We start from the raw sequence: 15644 nt of genomic DNA on the forward strand, positions 1-15644 counted from the left end.
CAAACAGTAGAACCAGCCCAATGTTACCAAAGTATCAATTCGAAACAGAACATGCAGAAACCCGTTACACAACATTAATGACAAGTACGACAGTCGCAGAACAAACCCTACGATACAGAGACCTGACGTAAAAACCCAACCCCCTTATGCAGGGGACCGTTACAGAATAGTTGAACAAAAAAAAAGTGTCTATGTGACACTAGAAACCAAAACTATTTCGTGAAACGTGTCATTTTTAAAAACACTTACGGAAGAAACCATAACAATGAGATAGTAAAACCGTATAGTGCATATTCAGATTGCAATTACAGAGATCAACAGAGAGCTCATCGAGAGCAACAAAGATCCAGATCGAAAAGCAGACAAGTTTACAGAACATCAAATACCAAGCCCAGGGACAGTTACCAACATATAGCTCTACCATCAACAGGATTATTACATGGTCTTTGAAGAAACCCAAAGAAGCAAATAAACAAAAATAAAATCCACCGAAACCCCTCAAAAACCCTAACAAAACCATTGATATAGCCTAAAATTCGAACTTTGTACATTATGGGGATGGCCCAGACCTTGTAAGGATTCTCATTTTCCACTCTGACTTGTCTTTCAAAGCCTGCAACTCTTGTGAAATCTTCACTGCTTGGGCTAACTTGTGCACCGCTACAGCCATGCGTAGCACATTCAGAAAATTGAAAACGATGCCAATTGGCTCTTGCCGTGAATTTGAACGACATAATCAGAATTTATAATTCTTCTTTTAAATTCTTTTGCTATTTATTAAACGCAATTCATCCTCTCTTTCGATTCTGAAAATTAAAAGAAAGATAGTAAAAAATAGTAGTAAAATTGTATAGTGTATATTGAAAACTTTAACATGGGGATGTCTTTTCAATTCATTTGCAGAGATCTACATGCACGCACTTAAATGTTCACTCTTCTTTTCCCCATCATCCGATATCCTATTTCTGGTGTGCGAGTCGAAGCTTAGTTTTTCACAGCAATAGGTAGGTGCCACTGCCAATTTTACAGCACTCGAGAAAGAAATACGCCGTCTACAATGGAAGAAGTCCTGACCCAGGATGTGAATGCTGTCGAAAAGTTGTTGTCCAATGGAATAAATCATCTTCAAGTTCAAGATAGATATATCCTGCCTCCCAGTGAATGCCCCCACCTGTCTGAGGTGTCTTACTCTGAGAGCATTCCGGTGGTGGATCTCCAAGACCTGGATGGCCCCAACAGAACAAGGGTAGTTGAAGAAATCTGCCATGCATGCGTGGAAGATGGCTTTTTCCAGGTACATCATACTTTAATCCCCCTTCTCTTGCCAGTGCTTTTCTTTTAATATCTCTGGATTCTCCTCTACGCACACCAAAAAGGCCCTATGTTACAAATTAATCTTGCCATGGATATTCTAGAATATTTCTTATCAGTTTTCTATTCCTGAAGTTTTTGAAGCTATTACTTTCAGAGTTGTAGGATTATTTAATCTATATTTTTAATGTCAGTCTGATGTGTTAATAAGATCTAGTGACTGGTTCAAGTTTCATATCTGAGGGTATGTACTATTCTTTTTTATGGCCACATATCTTCTGGTTGATCTAAGTGAGTGCAGATAGTGAACCATGGCGTACCAGAAGGAACCATGAAAAGCATGATGGAAATTGCCAAAGAATTCTTCGAAATGCCCGTGGAAGACCGAGCATGCCAGATTCAATAGAGGGTAACTAAAAGAAGTCCAAACTCTGGAGGAACGATATTGCAACAACAACAAGTACTTATCTTGCATATGCTTTTATACAGAGAGATCGCAGGCAACTAAGCTATGAAGGTGAGAGCTCTGATTTTAAGGCTACTGGCTGCCATTTCTGAAGCTCTAGGGCTCGATTCCAGTTACTTGGATAGAATCTTCGGAAAACACACCCAACTCATGGATATAATGTACTATCCTCCATGCCTGAAACCGGATATTACTCTTGGCACACCACACCATTCAGATGCACGTGGCATCACTATTTTAATGCAAGGCGAGGTCAGTGGTCTGCAAGTACTCAGAAATGGAAAGTGGGTTGTTGTAGAACCCATACCCAACGCTTTCGTGGTTAATATGGGAGATCAACTGCAGGTATTTAAAACTAGCAAGAGAGATCCAATACTTTATTTCCTCCTGAAAATTTGACAATGTTATTGTTAATGCTAATGCTAATGCTAATAATTTATCAGGTTGTGAGCAATGGGAATTTGACAATGTTATTATTAATGCTAATAATTTGTCAGGTTGTGAGCAATGGTAGATTCAGAAGTGTGGAACATCGAGTAGTAACGAATGCATCTGCTGCACGTATATCAATTCTTACGTTTTATGGTCCCTCGGAGGATGCCTTCATTGCCCCTGCAGCGTCCCTGGTTGATGAATAGCATCCAACTTGGTACAAATGATATAAGTTTGGAGAATTCATGAGAATTTTCTGGAGCCAGGAATTAAAGAATAAGATAGTGTTGGAACATTTCAAAATTGAATATGCAGAGAACAACGGTGAATGAAATTTGTTGTTGAATTTGATTTAAGGGAGCCATTATCAACATTATCACTATCACTGGACCATCCAATAACCCCGTTTCCCTCTGGATGAATAAAAGATGATTACATAGTTTTAACTATTGAACATAATTTTATTTTCAATTCCAATCTTTGCACATGTAAACCTACTCTCAACTATCAAAAAACCATTGGTCTAGCCTAAATTAGAACACAAAACAGCACCGACCTATCTACCGTTAGGTAACTAATTGGCCAATTGCGTGTACGAGAGCATTGACATGCTTTGACATGTGCCTTATGTGAACGCATTTAGTGCTCAAACAGCAGAACCAGCCCAATGTTACAGAAGTATCGATTCGAAACAGAACATGCAAAAACCCATTACACAACATTAATGACAAGTATGGCAGTCGCAGAACAAACCCTATGATACAGAGACCTGACCTAAAAACCCAACCCCCTTATGCAGGGGACCATTACAGAATAGTTGAACCAAAAAAAAGTGTCTATGTAACATCAGAAACCAAAACTATTTCATGAAACTGCTATCGATCTAACAGAAGTTATGCTTGCGTTGATTCTAGTGGTTATGCTACTGGATCTCTAACTGCTCCTGCTATATGCTGCGTATGAAAAAAACAATTATATGGTTATTACAAAGATTAGTTCGCCCTCAAATCTTCAGACAACAATAGCAAATATTATACCATGAACTGACATTATAAATCTCAAACACAAGAGGCAAATATTATAGCAGGATAAACCCCAGAATGTTGCTCAAGAAACCACTTACTGTAGTTCCAGTTGTTATTTCTGTAGCGAAATAGTTAAAACATATTAAATTTTGAGGGCAAGGATCTACACAAGCCTTCTGAAATAAACCGTAAGATATACAAACGAAAACAGACCCTGATGAGTATGTCTCAGATTCTTATAAATTCTTTTGTAAGAAAGAGAAACAGAGAATTAAGGGGAAACCAAAACAAACCCTGATGAGGAATTGATCACCTGTTGAATATTTTAAAAAAGAGAAGGATAACCCGAAAAGGCTAGGGTATCTCGTAGAATCTGATCGCCCTAGACTCCGCTTCACAAAGTTAACCAAGGTCCAAGCATACCTGAACCTCCTCTTCAAAAAACAGTGGAAACCTCGAAGAAATTAAAAAGCCCCTTTCAGTTGAAGAAACAGTAGCATAAATGTTTGTTGGAGTTTGATTTAGCCATAGTAGTTCCTAAAATAAAGGAACCTATGTTGTTGCAGTTGGGGTATTGATTGTTACTCTAGACTGTTGGAGTAATATCGATAATGTTTGTGCTTCTGGTAAATACTCTTGACGCTGAGGCTTTTGAGTGTTTAATAAACTTCCTTGTAGTGATCTGATGATGCACGGTTTTTCTTAGGTACACTCTATAAACAACAATCATATAAAGTGAGCGATTTTTTTCCATTTAAATGGATTAGTAGGAAATCGAAAGAGGGATTTTATGTGACATCAATGGCAACTGCTGGAAATCAATGGGGTATGGTTATGTGAAGGAATGAAGGGTTTTCAAATTAGGTGATCTTTTTGTTCTGAAAAATTAGATAGCATTATTTTTATTCTTCACAGAAGTTCAGGTTGCATTTGCCATGCAAGCTGAAAAGTTCAGTGACAAAAAGATGAAGAGTCCGAGGACAGGGGATAGTGGAATATGTTTCAAGATATTTTTTAAAGATCACCAAAGCACCAAGGCATAAAAAGTAGCCGACTCTTCCATATATGCCTCAATAAAATGGGGTGCCTAAATGAAATAATAGAACCATGATGGTAATTGCTAGGAACATGTTGAAGATAAAGGCCTGCCTAATAGGTTCATGGCAGAAGCAACCAACACTTCTGTTTCCTTATTGAGTTGAAATCCAAGTAAAGCTGTTGAGCTTGATTTTCTCTATCCAAGTGAAGGTATTCACAGACGTTGGGACAATGGGTATCGAATAACTTCTATTGTTGCAACTCCTGATCAAGTTGCATTCATCTTGAGCAAGCTGAAAAAGAATTTGTCAAGTGAAGTACAGGAAACGCTTCGAACATCTGCTTTTCCCAGCACTCATGTAAGGGTTTGATTTATACTACTAAATTTGATTCATCAAAGTCTTTTAGGTTACTATAACTGCTGGAAACTAATCTGCTATTTTTTTATTCTTTATTTTTAGGAAAAGTGGTTTAGGAATCTTTACATTTCTTTGGTGTGGGACTGTATTCATGGTCTCAGCAATCGGTTTTTAATTTTAAACAACCATTCTTCGATAGAACCTGGGAAGGGATGTTTTTAGCTATGTTTGTCATTGTTGTGACCATCAAGGGTGGTGTCACAGTGTTATGGCGTTATAGCAATGGTCACATTATGTAAATTGTTTATGTAATACATTAGCATGTGTCAAAGAGAGAACATGGAATGAAATGTTATTAGGCAAGTAAATGGTAATAGGAATTGGAAGTTAAGTGTGAAAGTCTTAGTTATATCTTCATATACTTCCATATCCAATTTGCTTTTGCGTCACCCTCTTAATAATATTGTTTCTCTTCGTCTCATTTCATGATCCTCAGTGATGTGATTGCCCTCTCTCTTAACCTTCCTCGAGCAGTTCTACATTTGAAGAGTGCAGGACAAGGCAGCACTGACCATGTGCTGTATTGGGCAAACAGATATTGAAATGGACTTAAAATGAATATGATAATAAGCATAATCTAATGTAAAGTTACAGTTTAGCTAGGCTAACCTCAACTGCAGTCATGGTTGTCTTTTAAGATTCCTTACAACTCAACAGAATGATTAGTGGAAAGAAACCGCACTACATGATGTGAAGAAAGAAAAACTAACCAGGGAATAGGTGCTAACAAGGAAACGTGGACAAAAGGTGGGCAGGCTGGGCAGGCGACTTCTACAACTCAACTGTGGAAATTCCAGAAGGACATACCATCAATGAGATCTGTCACAATCCACTGGCCTTTTTTAAGCTCATTAAACGGGAGTCTGGTTTGGTATAGATGTATATCCAGTGCTTATAATTGTCATATGGGGATAAAGAATGTGCTTAGATGAGCCATACGCCAAGGGAAGCAATTGTAGGGCTGGTATGCTAGTTATCTAGGGACTTTTCTTTGTATCAAAGATTAGAGATAATGGAATAAAGACAACTTTTCTAGCTTTTCGGCAATCTAAAGATTGGTGTTGTCCCCTGTAGATTATTCATCCCCAACCTGAATATTTTAGTGGTTTTCATTCATAAATACCGCAATTGTTTGCAGGAACAGAGCATCACGTAATTCTTCACTAAATCTCTTCTGCTGTAAACTTGTTTGCAGGTTTTGAGATTGGAAATCTTCATTTGATCCCTCTGCTAAAGCTTGCACAACCTATTCTCTATTATAGTTACTAACCCCTTTTCAGATCACGGGAAGCGTTCTTTGACATTTATGTTAGGTTTAAATGGGTGGTGTAAGTCTACCCCTATGGAAACCTGAGGACCAGAGTGCTATGCAGATTGGAGGTGTCTGCATCAAAACATAAAGGCATACTTTTCTCGTAGAAGAACACTGTTAAAAATTCCATATGTGAGCATAATGCATACTTCGCACATGCAAAATATGAATATATCTTGTTGTGATATGCTTTGTACACACTAGCTTGAGCACTCTAGTATTGTTCACAGCAAATGAGAAGATCCACTAATCTCCATTGTCCTTCACAAAATACACTACTTATTGAATAACAGTGAACTTAAAAATGCTTATGAAGGTTATAAATTTTCAACATAAACACATCAAAATTGGCTTGATGACAATGATATTGGACCCATTCCCTACACCTGGAATTTCCTTGTTAGTCACAATGAGATTGATGACAAGGAACTTCCCAAAGCTATACATTATACAATGGGAGGCCCAAAGAGCAGGAGAGCTTGAAACTAGAGTAGGTGAGTTGGAAGGCAAGGTTAGAGAGATCTCTGCTCTGCAGAAATTGCTGTTGTTTTATCTGCAAGAGAGGTTTCTAACAGAGGGAGGGAATGGTGTGAAAGAACCTCCTTTTGATGCCTAGTTGAACAAGGGATTGCAGAGCAGAAAGAAATTGCTTTGGAATACCCTGTCGGATCTTGTGAGAGTGCAAAATAGGAATATGTTTTGGAGGTACTAGTGCAGGATATAACCTAATTATTTTTATTCGATTCTATTTTTATCTCTAAATATTAGAGAGAAATTGTAGTTTTCTGCATAAATTTTCAATTGGAAGTTAACTTGTTTCTTAATATACTATTCACCCATGGTATAGTCAAATCACCTTTACTTTATAGCAGCTAAGAAATAGCTACATTCTTCATTCTCATCCTTTTTCGTGAAAGAATGGTATGAAGGGTTGGTACCCTATCTGGACAATAATGTCATTGTTGTTTTCGGCCAGGGTCAAACATCTCTGTGTCGTTGGGGTTGCCATTGTGGTGTATTTAGTGACTATTTTGATGTGTTTATGTTGAAAATTTATAACCTTCATAAGCATTTTTAAGTTCATTGTTATTCAATAAGTAGTGTATTTTGTGAAGGACAATGGAGATCAGTGGATCTTCTCATTTGCTGTGAACAATACTAGAGTGCTCAAGCTAGTGTGTACAAAGCATATCACAGCAAGATATATTCATATTTTGCATTTGCAAAGTATGCATTATGCTCACATATGGAATTTTTAATAGTGTTCTTCTACAAGAAAAGTATGCCTTTATGTTCTGATGCAGACACCTCCAATCTGCACAGCACTTTGGTCCTCAGGTTTCCACAGGGGTAGACTTACACCACCCATTTAAACCTAACATAAATGTCAAAGAATGCTTCCCGTGATCTGAAAAGGGGTTAGTAACTATAACAGAGAATAGGTTGTGCAAGCTTTAGCAGAGGGATCAATGAATATTTCCAATCTCAAAACCTACAAACAAGTTTTCAAAAGAAGAGATTTAGTGAAGTATTACGTGATGCTCTGTTCCTTAATGCTATTACGTGATGCTCTGTTCCTTAACGCAGTTATCTCAAACATTGCAATTTCATGGAATATACTTCATCACATCGATTGGTATAATTGTATTAATTCTATTTATTAGCTATCTTGATTGCAATGTATGGATGGTTGTTTTCGGCCAGGGTCAAACATCTCTGTGTCGTTGGGGTTGCCATTGTGGTGTATTTAGTGACTATTTTGATGTGTTTATGTTGAAAATTTATAACCTTCATAAGCATTTTTAAGTTCATTGTTATTCAATAAGTAGTGTATTTTATGAAGGACAATGGAGATCAGTGGATCTTCTCATTTGTTGTGAACAATACTAGAGTGCTCAAGCTAGTGTGTACAAAGCATATCACAACAAGATATATTCATATTTTGCATTTGCGAAGTATGCATTATGCTCACATATGGAATTTTTAACAGTGTTCTTCTATAAGAAAAGTATGCCTTTATGTTCTGATGCAGACACCTCCAATCTGCACAGCACTTTGGTCCTCAGGTTTACACAGGGGTAGACTCACACCACCCATTTAAACCTAACATAAATGTCAAAGAATGCTTCCCGTGATCTGAAAAGGGATTAGTAACTATAATAGAGAATAGGTTGTGCAAGCTTTAGCAGAGGGATCAATGAAGATTTCCAATCTCAAAACCTGCAAACAAGTTTTCAACAGAAGAGATTTAGTGAAGAATTACGTGATGCTCTGTTCCTTAATGCTATTACGTGATGCTCTGTTCCTTAATGCTATTACGTGATGCTCTGTTCCTTAATGCTTTTCAACTATTCTGATATAATAATCACTTCTTACATCTGGCCTCTTACTCTTACATGCTAAACAAAACAAATATCAATGTTTATGAAAATCAAACCTTCATCTTCTCAATTTCAAAAAATGTCTCCCAGCAGAATGATTCCTCGCCTTCTAGAGTTTAATATCGCTCTGCAGAGAAAATTTAAGTTACCTTAACTGGACTTGGATATATCAACCATAAAAAGAAATCAAGAATATGCTCATCTCAGCAATTGTAGAAGATTCAAGTACAAGAAATTTGCACAATCTCGAAGTAATAATTCATTCCTAGGCAAAGTAGTCCAATAGGTCTTCATCAATCTCAAATTTGAATTTTAGAAGTATCCGTTTACTAACGAAGTTCCATTCAGGATAAATCCATCTTAACTCTTTATTTGGAAAAGAAAACATTACACTAGCAGCTCAACGTAACTTATATAAAAACTTGTGCTCTTTTGTTGTGAGGTCCAACAGAGATATCAGTGTCAAACCTTAATTTTGAATTAAGTACTCATTCACTTACCAATTTAAGATGTTCCAAGTACCATAAATCTAACTTAAACCTGAATAGCAATTAAACAACAATTAATAGATCAACACCTCATTTCTCTTTGATACTGGCATCACTAACAATGTCAGTGTCATATTTTGTAGGTTCTTTCTAGTTTGTAGTTGTATTTATGTGGGATGGTTCGTTCTTTCTAGTGTGTAGTTGTATTTACTATTTATGTCGGATGGTTAAACCAATTGAAGTAACTCTCAAAGTTATGATTGTTATCTATGTGATATTAGAAGATATTATTACAATGGCATATCCATATAATGAAATTTCATTCAAAAGTCATTAAAAGATAGATACGGGTTTCATATGATATACCCCATTTACAAAGACTTCGTTATCCCTCTTTAGGGAAAGATCGTGAAAGACCAACCCTTCATATGGTTAGCCCTGGAAGATCTTACAGGAGAAGTTAAAAGTAAAAGGAATCCTAAAAGGTCTTAATCATAGTTCAAGGCAAGGAAGTAGGTACGCAATAGCGATATATAGAGACAGCAGAATGTAGACACTATCTAGCCACTGTAATTCATATAGTTGCAAAATATAGGTAAATTCCCCCACAAATTATAAATAGCCTAAGATTTTAAATACCTCTTTTAGAAAGGTTGGTCTTGAGAGGTTAATCCACCCACATCTTCCTACAATCAAATTTTGAATTTTAGATCCCAAATATTGGTCTCTTAAGTTCTGAACATTGTTTCTGAAAGAAATTCATTGATTTCCCATAGATGTAAACTGAACCATGTGGTTCAATCATATCAGAAATGCATAGGTCTCAAAACACAGTTTTATCTAGCCCATTCATTCATTCAAGAGACATAAGATACCAACTAATCCGTAATCACATTTTCTGCTTTCTTCAAGGAGGAATTTTTTGACAACAGTAGCAAATATTATACCATGAACTGACCTTATAAATCTCAAACACAAGAAGAAAATATTATAGCAGGATAAACCCCAAAATGTTGCTCAAGAAACCACTTACTATAGTCCCAGTTGTTATTTCTGTAGCGAAATAGTTAAAACATATTGAATTTTGAAGGCAAGGTTCTACACAAGCCTTCTACACAAGAAAATTATGCTTCAATTTTTTTTATCAGTCCATATTAGCTTAGGTCTGCACATCTATCATTGAATTATATCCACACTATTATGATATTTGCAATAATAATAGACCAGACTGATGAGACTGAAACAAAATTTGGAACTTACCATCAGTTGTTGAAGAGCTTTGGGATTCTTTGTGAGATACTGAACATCCATGGTCATTGCGATGGAAGTGGTATCATACGACCTGCTTGATACTCCAGCACTTTATCCAGGAAGTCCGTGTTGACAGACCTTATTCCCAGCCTTTTTCTCTCAGAAATAATATTTGTTAGAGTCTTGGTCACATGATCTGATGGAAGTGGTATCATATCCTGCCAAGAGAAGTGCAAAGAGGAAATCGACGATGACAAGATCGCTAAACTCCTCGTCGTCATGATCTGCTTGATACTCCAGCACTTTATCCAGGAAGTCCGTGTTGACAGACCTTCTTCCCAGCCCTTTTCTCTCAGAAATAATATTTGTTAGAGTCTTGGTCACATGATCTCGGCCCTGCAATATTACTTGAAGTATTAAAACTGCAAATTTTTTAGATAACTATAAATATTGTTAGATATTCATAATATAGTGATGGCCAAATAGATATTTATTTACTTGCAACTAAATTGTATTTCCTATTTCAGTAGTAACATGATAGAAATAAATGAAATCAGAACTATAAATATAGGTTTGATTTTTCAAATACTATTTCTTATTTCAATAGGAACATGTTAGATATAAATGAAATCAGAACTGTAAATATAGTTTTGATTTTTCAAATGATTTATAGATTTTGTACATTATTTAACTTCCTTTTCGAACTGGTTTGGGTTGCGGGTGTGATCTTCAAACACTTCGTGTAAGTAGTGCCAGGAAGCTTAATTGGCAGCGCGCAGAGTCCTGACATAAAATCTGCAAACCTGTGCATGAGTATCTTCGATTCTGCAGTCTTCAGAAAACAGTGGAAACCTCCAAGAAATTAAAAAGCCTCTTCAGTTGAAGAATTAGTAGAAACCTCGAAGAAATTAAAAAGCCAGAGGAGCTGGTTGCAAGGACGGCTGAATCGCCTGTTGAAGTCGGTGGTGATCTAACGAAGGAGCTGGTTTGGTTGAATTTATTGGTGAAGAAAAAGAACTCGGACGGTTGAAGAAGAAGTTGAAAAGCAAAGGAATACTGAGTCGGTTTACGATTAAGTAGGAGGAGTCGGTGGTGATCTAAAGCCCAATATTGTTTTAATCGTCGAACGTTGCAAAACTGTACACTGTAGAAGTTAGGTGAGTTCGTTTCAAAGAGGAACGCCTTACCGCGTAATTAAAATTTGATTAAAATAAATTTGAAGTTTTTTTTGGGAGTCAGAAAGCTAAACGTTTCAAGGAAGGCTAACCGTTATAGAAGTCTAAGAGACGTCTTGTCATAGGAAATTGTATAAGAGCCATGGATACAATTGTATTAATATGTATATTCTATAAATAGAATGTATCACCAGATTTATCAAATTATTCTATTATGTTCGAGAGTTGTAAGTCTTGTGTTTTATTCAATTATCTCATGGTTTCACTGGTTAGTGTCTAAGATTGGATTAGTAATTATGGAGAATCCCTCTGCGTCTGATGGAGAAGATAATAAAAGAGTTCAAAAAATAGTCGATAAGGTACAATTGGCTGTGGAAAAGTTAGAGAATTCTTCGTTCTTTCGAGATTTTATGCAACAGATGCGACACCCAGAACTGGTTACACAAATAGAAAGGGTGATAGGCACAGACCCACAGCGTCCGCAATTACAACTCGTTTTCTATGGTGTGGGACAGCTGGACCCAGAAATTGTTGGGTATTTTTGAATGGGGAAAATACCAAAAACCAAATAAACAAACACACAGAGACAATGCTCTATTTCTTTTGCTCCAAGATCTTTTGTGCACACAGAAGACTTAAAAGAAATTTCACTGAGAGACAGAGTATTTCACCACAAAAAAAACTTTCTATTCATTAAAACCTGATACAAAGATTTACCACTGTAAAATCATTTTCATATTCACTGCTGTGAAAAACAACTTACTGCTGTAACAAAAGTTTACATGAGCTTACTGCTGTAAAACAAAATTTACATTCACTGGTGTAAAAACAACTTAGGCTTCACCATTTTCTTTATGCACTGCTTGTGCAAAACCACACATGGTTTTTGCTATTCCAGAAATTACATCACCTGGTTCTATCTTTTTACACACTGCTGTGTGTTTCACCTTTTACTGCGCCATCATCGTTTTTCACTGCTGTGAATACGCATGCAGTTTTCCTCCCGTGTGCAATACATAAAAGTCAACAGTAAAAAAAACATATTACATACGATTTTTTTTATTTTTAATACATGCCGTAAAAGTCATAGGCTTCTATTAAAACGTGCCCATACCTATGTTTTAAATGCACCATACCTTTTCCTAAAAAGGAACTTACGTGCTATATAAAAAAATATTGTAATGTGCCCATACTCATATTAAAACGGGCCACCAAAATCTTGTACCAACATTAACTCTTTCACCTACGGCGGTCAACCAAAAGTTTAATCCACGCAAGCCTTTAATGCACCTCGTATGCAGCTTTAGTTCATCAACGGTGGAGAGCGATGGAGTAAATCCGACGGAGGTCAACAATATCGGAAACCTGTTTGCTGCCCAACTTTAACGCCCGAGAAAATGACGTTGTGTTACGTCAGGGCTGAACCACGTGTCAGCTCCAAATTGTATCGGAGCTCCTTCCCGGATTATTCCTTCGTCGGCAAATCGCTCCGAGAAAATCCGGTGAACGGTTTCTGGCTTGGTTCACGGTTTCTGGTGGTCTGCGTTGAAATTAGATTTCAACACTCCCCTTTAATTTCAACTGTTGGACATTCAATCTTACCCAAACACTTCCTCACATCGAGGGATTCACCAACTGCTGTTACAAAGACATCTTCCTCACATAGAGGGATTCACCAACTGCTTCTGATGCAGTTCATAAACAAACAAAGTTGTCTTCCTCTTAATAGAGGGATTAACCTGAAACTGTGCTTAAGAGCACCTTCCTCATGACAGAGGGATTCACCATGTGACTGTGCTTAAGAGCACCTTCCTCATGACAGAGGGATTCACCATTACAATGTCCTGAAGAGCACCTTCCTCTTGATAGAGGGATTCACCTGTTATAAAAACATCTTCCTCTTGACACAAGGATTTACCAAACAATGCTAAAAAGCATCTTCCTCTCAACAGAGGGTTTCACCAAATGACTGCTGCAAATGCAGTTCCAAAACAAACAACCATTGCACTGCTGTGTGTGCAAACTCACTACAATGTTCTTTTATGCTGCTGCATATTCTCTGCTATCCATACCCATAACCATAGACTGTCATCCCTGGGTTTTATTTGCTGCTGCGTTGCCTCTGCAATTTGCACTGTGGCTGCCTTTTGTTTTATCATACTGTTGTGTGCCCATACTCTTGGCACTTCATTCTTCACAAAAAAAATACAGGCTGCTGCCTTTGCTTATGCACCCTTGCTTCACACAATCTTAGTCTTCATTTTTTTTTACACAATGCACTACTGTGCAATTCCTTTGGCTTTCTGCTGCCACACACATTCTTATACATCCAGTGTGCATTAAAAATCTGCTGTCCCTGTTTTTCTTTATGCATTTCTTTGCATGATGCATTGCATAAAAAAAACATTACATTTTTTTTACTGCTGTGTGAAAGAATTTCATTGCATTCTCAGCCACTGGGCATTTACGTTCTGCTGCGTTTTGCCTTCTTCTCATTTTCTTCTCACTGCTTTGCATTTTCATTCCCAATAGAAAACATTTCAATCTGCTGTGTATTATACTCACTCTGCTGTGAGTATATTCTCTCATACTACATAAAAGGAAACTACATTCCATTGCTATGCATTTCAATGCATGTGCACCACAAAAAAAAAATTCAAACTACTGTTCATTCTAATCCATGTGCTCCATAAAAAAAATTTCAAACTGCTGTTTTGTGTTCTATCTTCCCACTGCTGTGAGGGTCTCCATGCTTTGCATTTTTCTCTTATCTCGCTGCTGCTCTTTACATTTCAGCGCTGCCATCTTTTCTTCTTTATGCATTTCTGTGCATATTGCATAAAAACAAAGCAAAAACATTGCTGATTTCATCACTGCTGCATATTACCTTTCAGAGGGATTAACAAAAATTTCATTTGCAACTGTTGCGCTGCAATACATCCTCCATCAACAAATGACTGTTAATATAGTTCAGCAACAAAAATTACAAGCTCCCCTTTAATGTATGCTTGTATTCTTTTGGCAGACTCTTCTCAAAACAAATTTAGATCCACTGGGGAGTTCAAGGGGTTTTCAGATTGTATTACCTTCCTTCTCCATACTTGTGTAACTTTCTTCTTTTGCATGGGTCTAGCTTGTGTAAGAGCCCATGTTAAGTTACAGTCACATGCCATGTGCCCAATGTTATGACACTTGAAGCATTCAACTTTATTCATGAATAAGAATTCATGATTTCTTCTTGTGGAATTATTTCTTGTAGATTGTCGGGGACCACAACATCTATCTCCATGAAATGCTCTACATTCTTTTGCCATATGACCAAAGTTTGAACAAGCATAACAATAACCAAAAAATGAACTTTGGTACCTGGAAGATGGAGGTTTTCTTGATGTACTTCTGACGTCTTGCTGCCTTGAGATCCTTTGATGATAACCATTGCATCTTGCCTCTTTGACATCAGCTACATTTCTTCTTGGAGCTGATTTTCTACTTGGTGGAGGATTTCTTCTATTGCTGCCTTCATTTTTCTCCTTGCCTTTGCTGGAACTAGGAGCATCACCATCTCTTTCTGGCTTCTTCACATCTCCTTTGCTTAAAGCATCCTCATCCTTGTTTGAGGGTTCAGCTACATACCCAAGTCCTGATTTATCAAATGGAGATCTGTGATAGCTGAGCATGTCATCCAAAGCTTGAGAGCTCTTCATTATTTTGTTCATCCCTTCAACCTTCTTCCTGAGGAGGACAATCTTTTCTTCTAACTTTTCACATACATTGTTTTTCCTTGCTAGTTGTCCCTCAGTTTCTTCCTTACTATGAGTAGCTTCAGCTGCTACTATTTTGAAGGAGATAATCTCTGTCTTCATTTTGGAGATTTCTTCATCTTTTGTTTGACTGCTCTTCATTTTCTTTTCAACTCCTTGTGCTTGCTTCTTTGCTTCTTGTAGTTCGGACTTAAGGGAGGAGACCTCTACCTTGTACTGTCCAATCTCTTCCACAAGCTTGTTCACTCTCTTGTGTCTTTCTTCAAGTTGACTTGTCAAGGCATCTGCCTGCTTCTTTGCTTCATTCAGCTGATTTGTCATGGATATGACTTCTTCATGATGTTTCCTCTTGCATTGATCAAGCTCATTCTTAAGCTTAGCAAGCTCTTCATCCCTTTCTCTTACTTGAAGCTTGATAAGTTCAAGCTTTTCATTCTCAGCTTCTATGATGGGTTCTTCTTGACTCATTGTCATGGTCAGTGCTCCCTTTGCATGAAGGTCATGCAGTCTGTCCCATATATCCTTTGCTGATGTGTATTTTCCTAGATTCCTCTTCACAGAATCAGGGAGTCCATCCAAGATAGT

General features: G+C 37.2%; 2 pseudogenes; both read left to right on the forward strand.

Moving 5' to 3' along the window:
- The first annotated feature begins 1057 nt into the window (after positions 1 to 1057).
- On the forward strand, positions 1058 to 1717 carry LOC149234342 (protein DMR6-LIKE OXYGENASE 1 pseudogene; annotated as a pseudogene).
- A 105-nt stretch (positions 1718 to 1822) lies between these two features.
- LOC149234343 (protein DMR6-LIKE OXYGENASE 1 pseudogene) lies at positions 1823 to 2415 on the forward strand (annotated as a pseudogene).
- Positions 2416 to 15644: the final 13229 nt, after the last annotated feature.

The sequence above is a fragment of the Pinus tabuliformis genome, chromosome 8 (assembly GCF_031772625.1).
Source record: "Pinus tabuliformis cultivar Carrire ecotype Pingquan chromosome 8, CPIR1, whole genome shotgun sequence".
NCBI lineage: Eukaryota > Viridiplantae > Streptophyta > Pinopsida > Pinales > Pinaceae > Pinus > Pinus tabuliformis.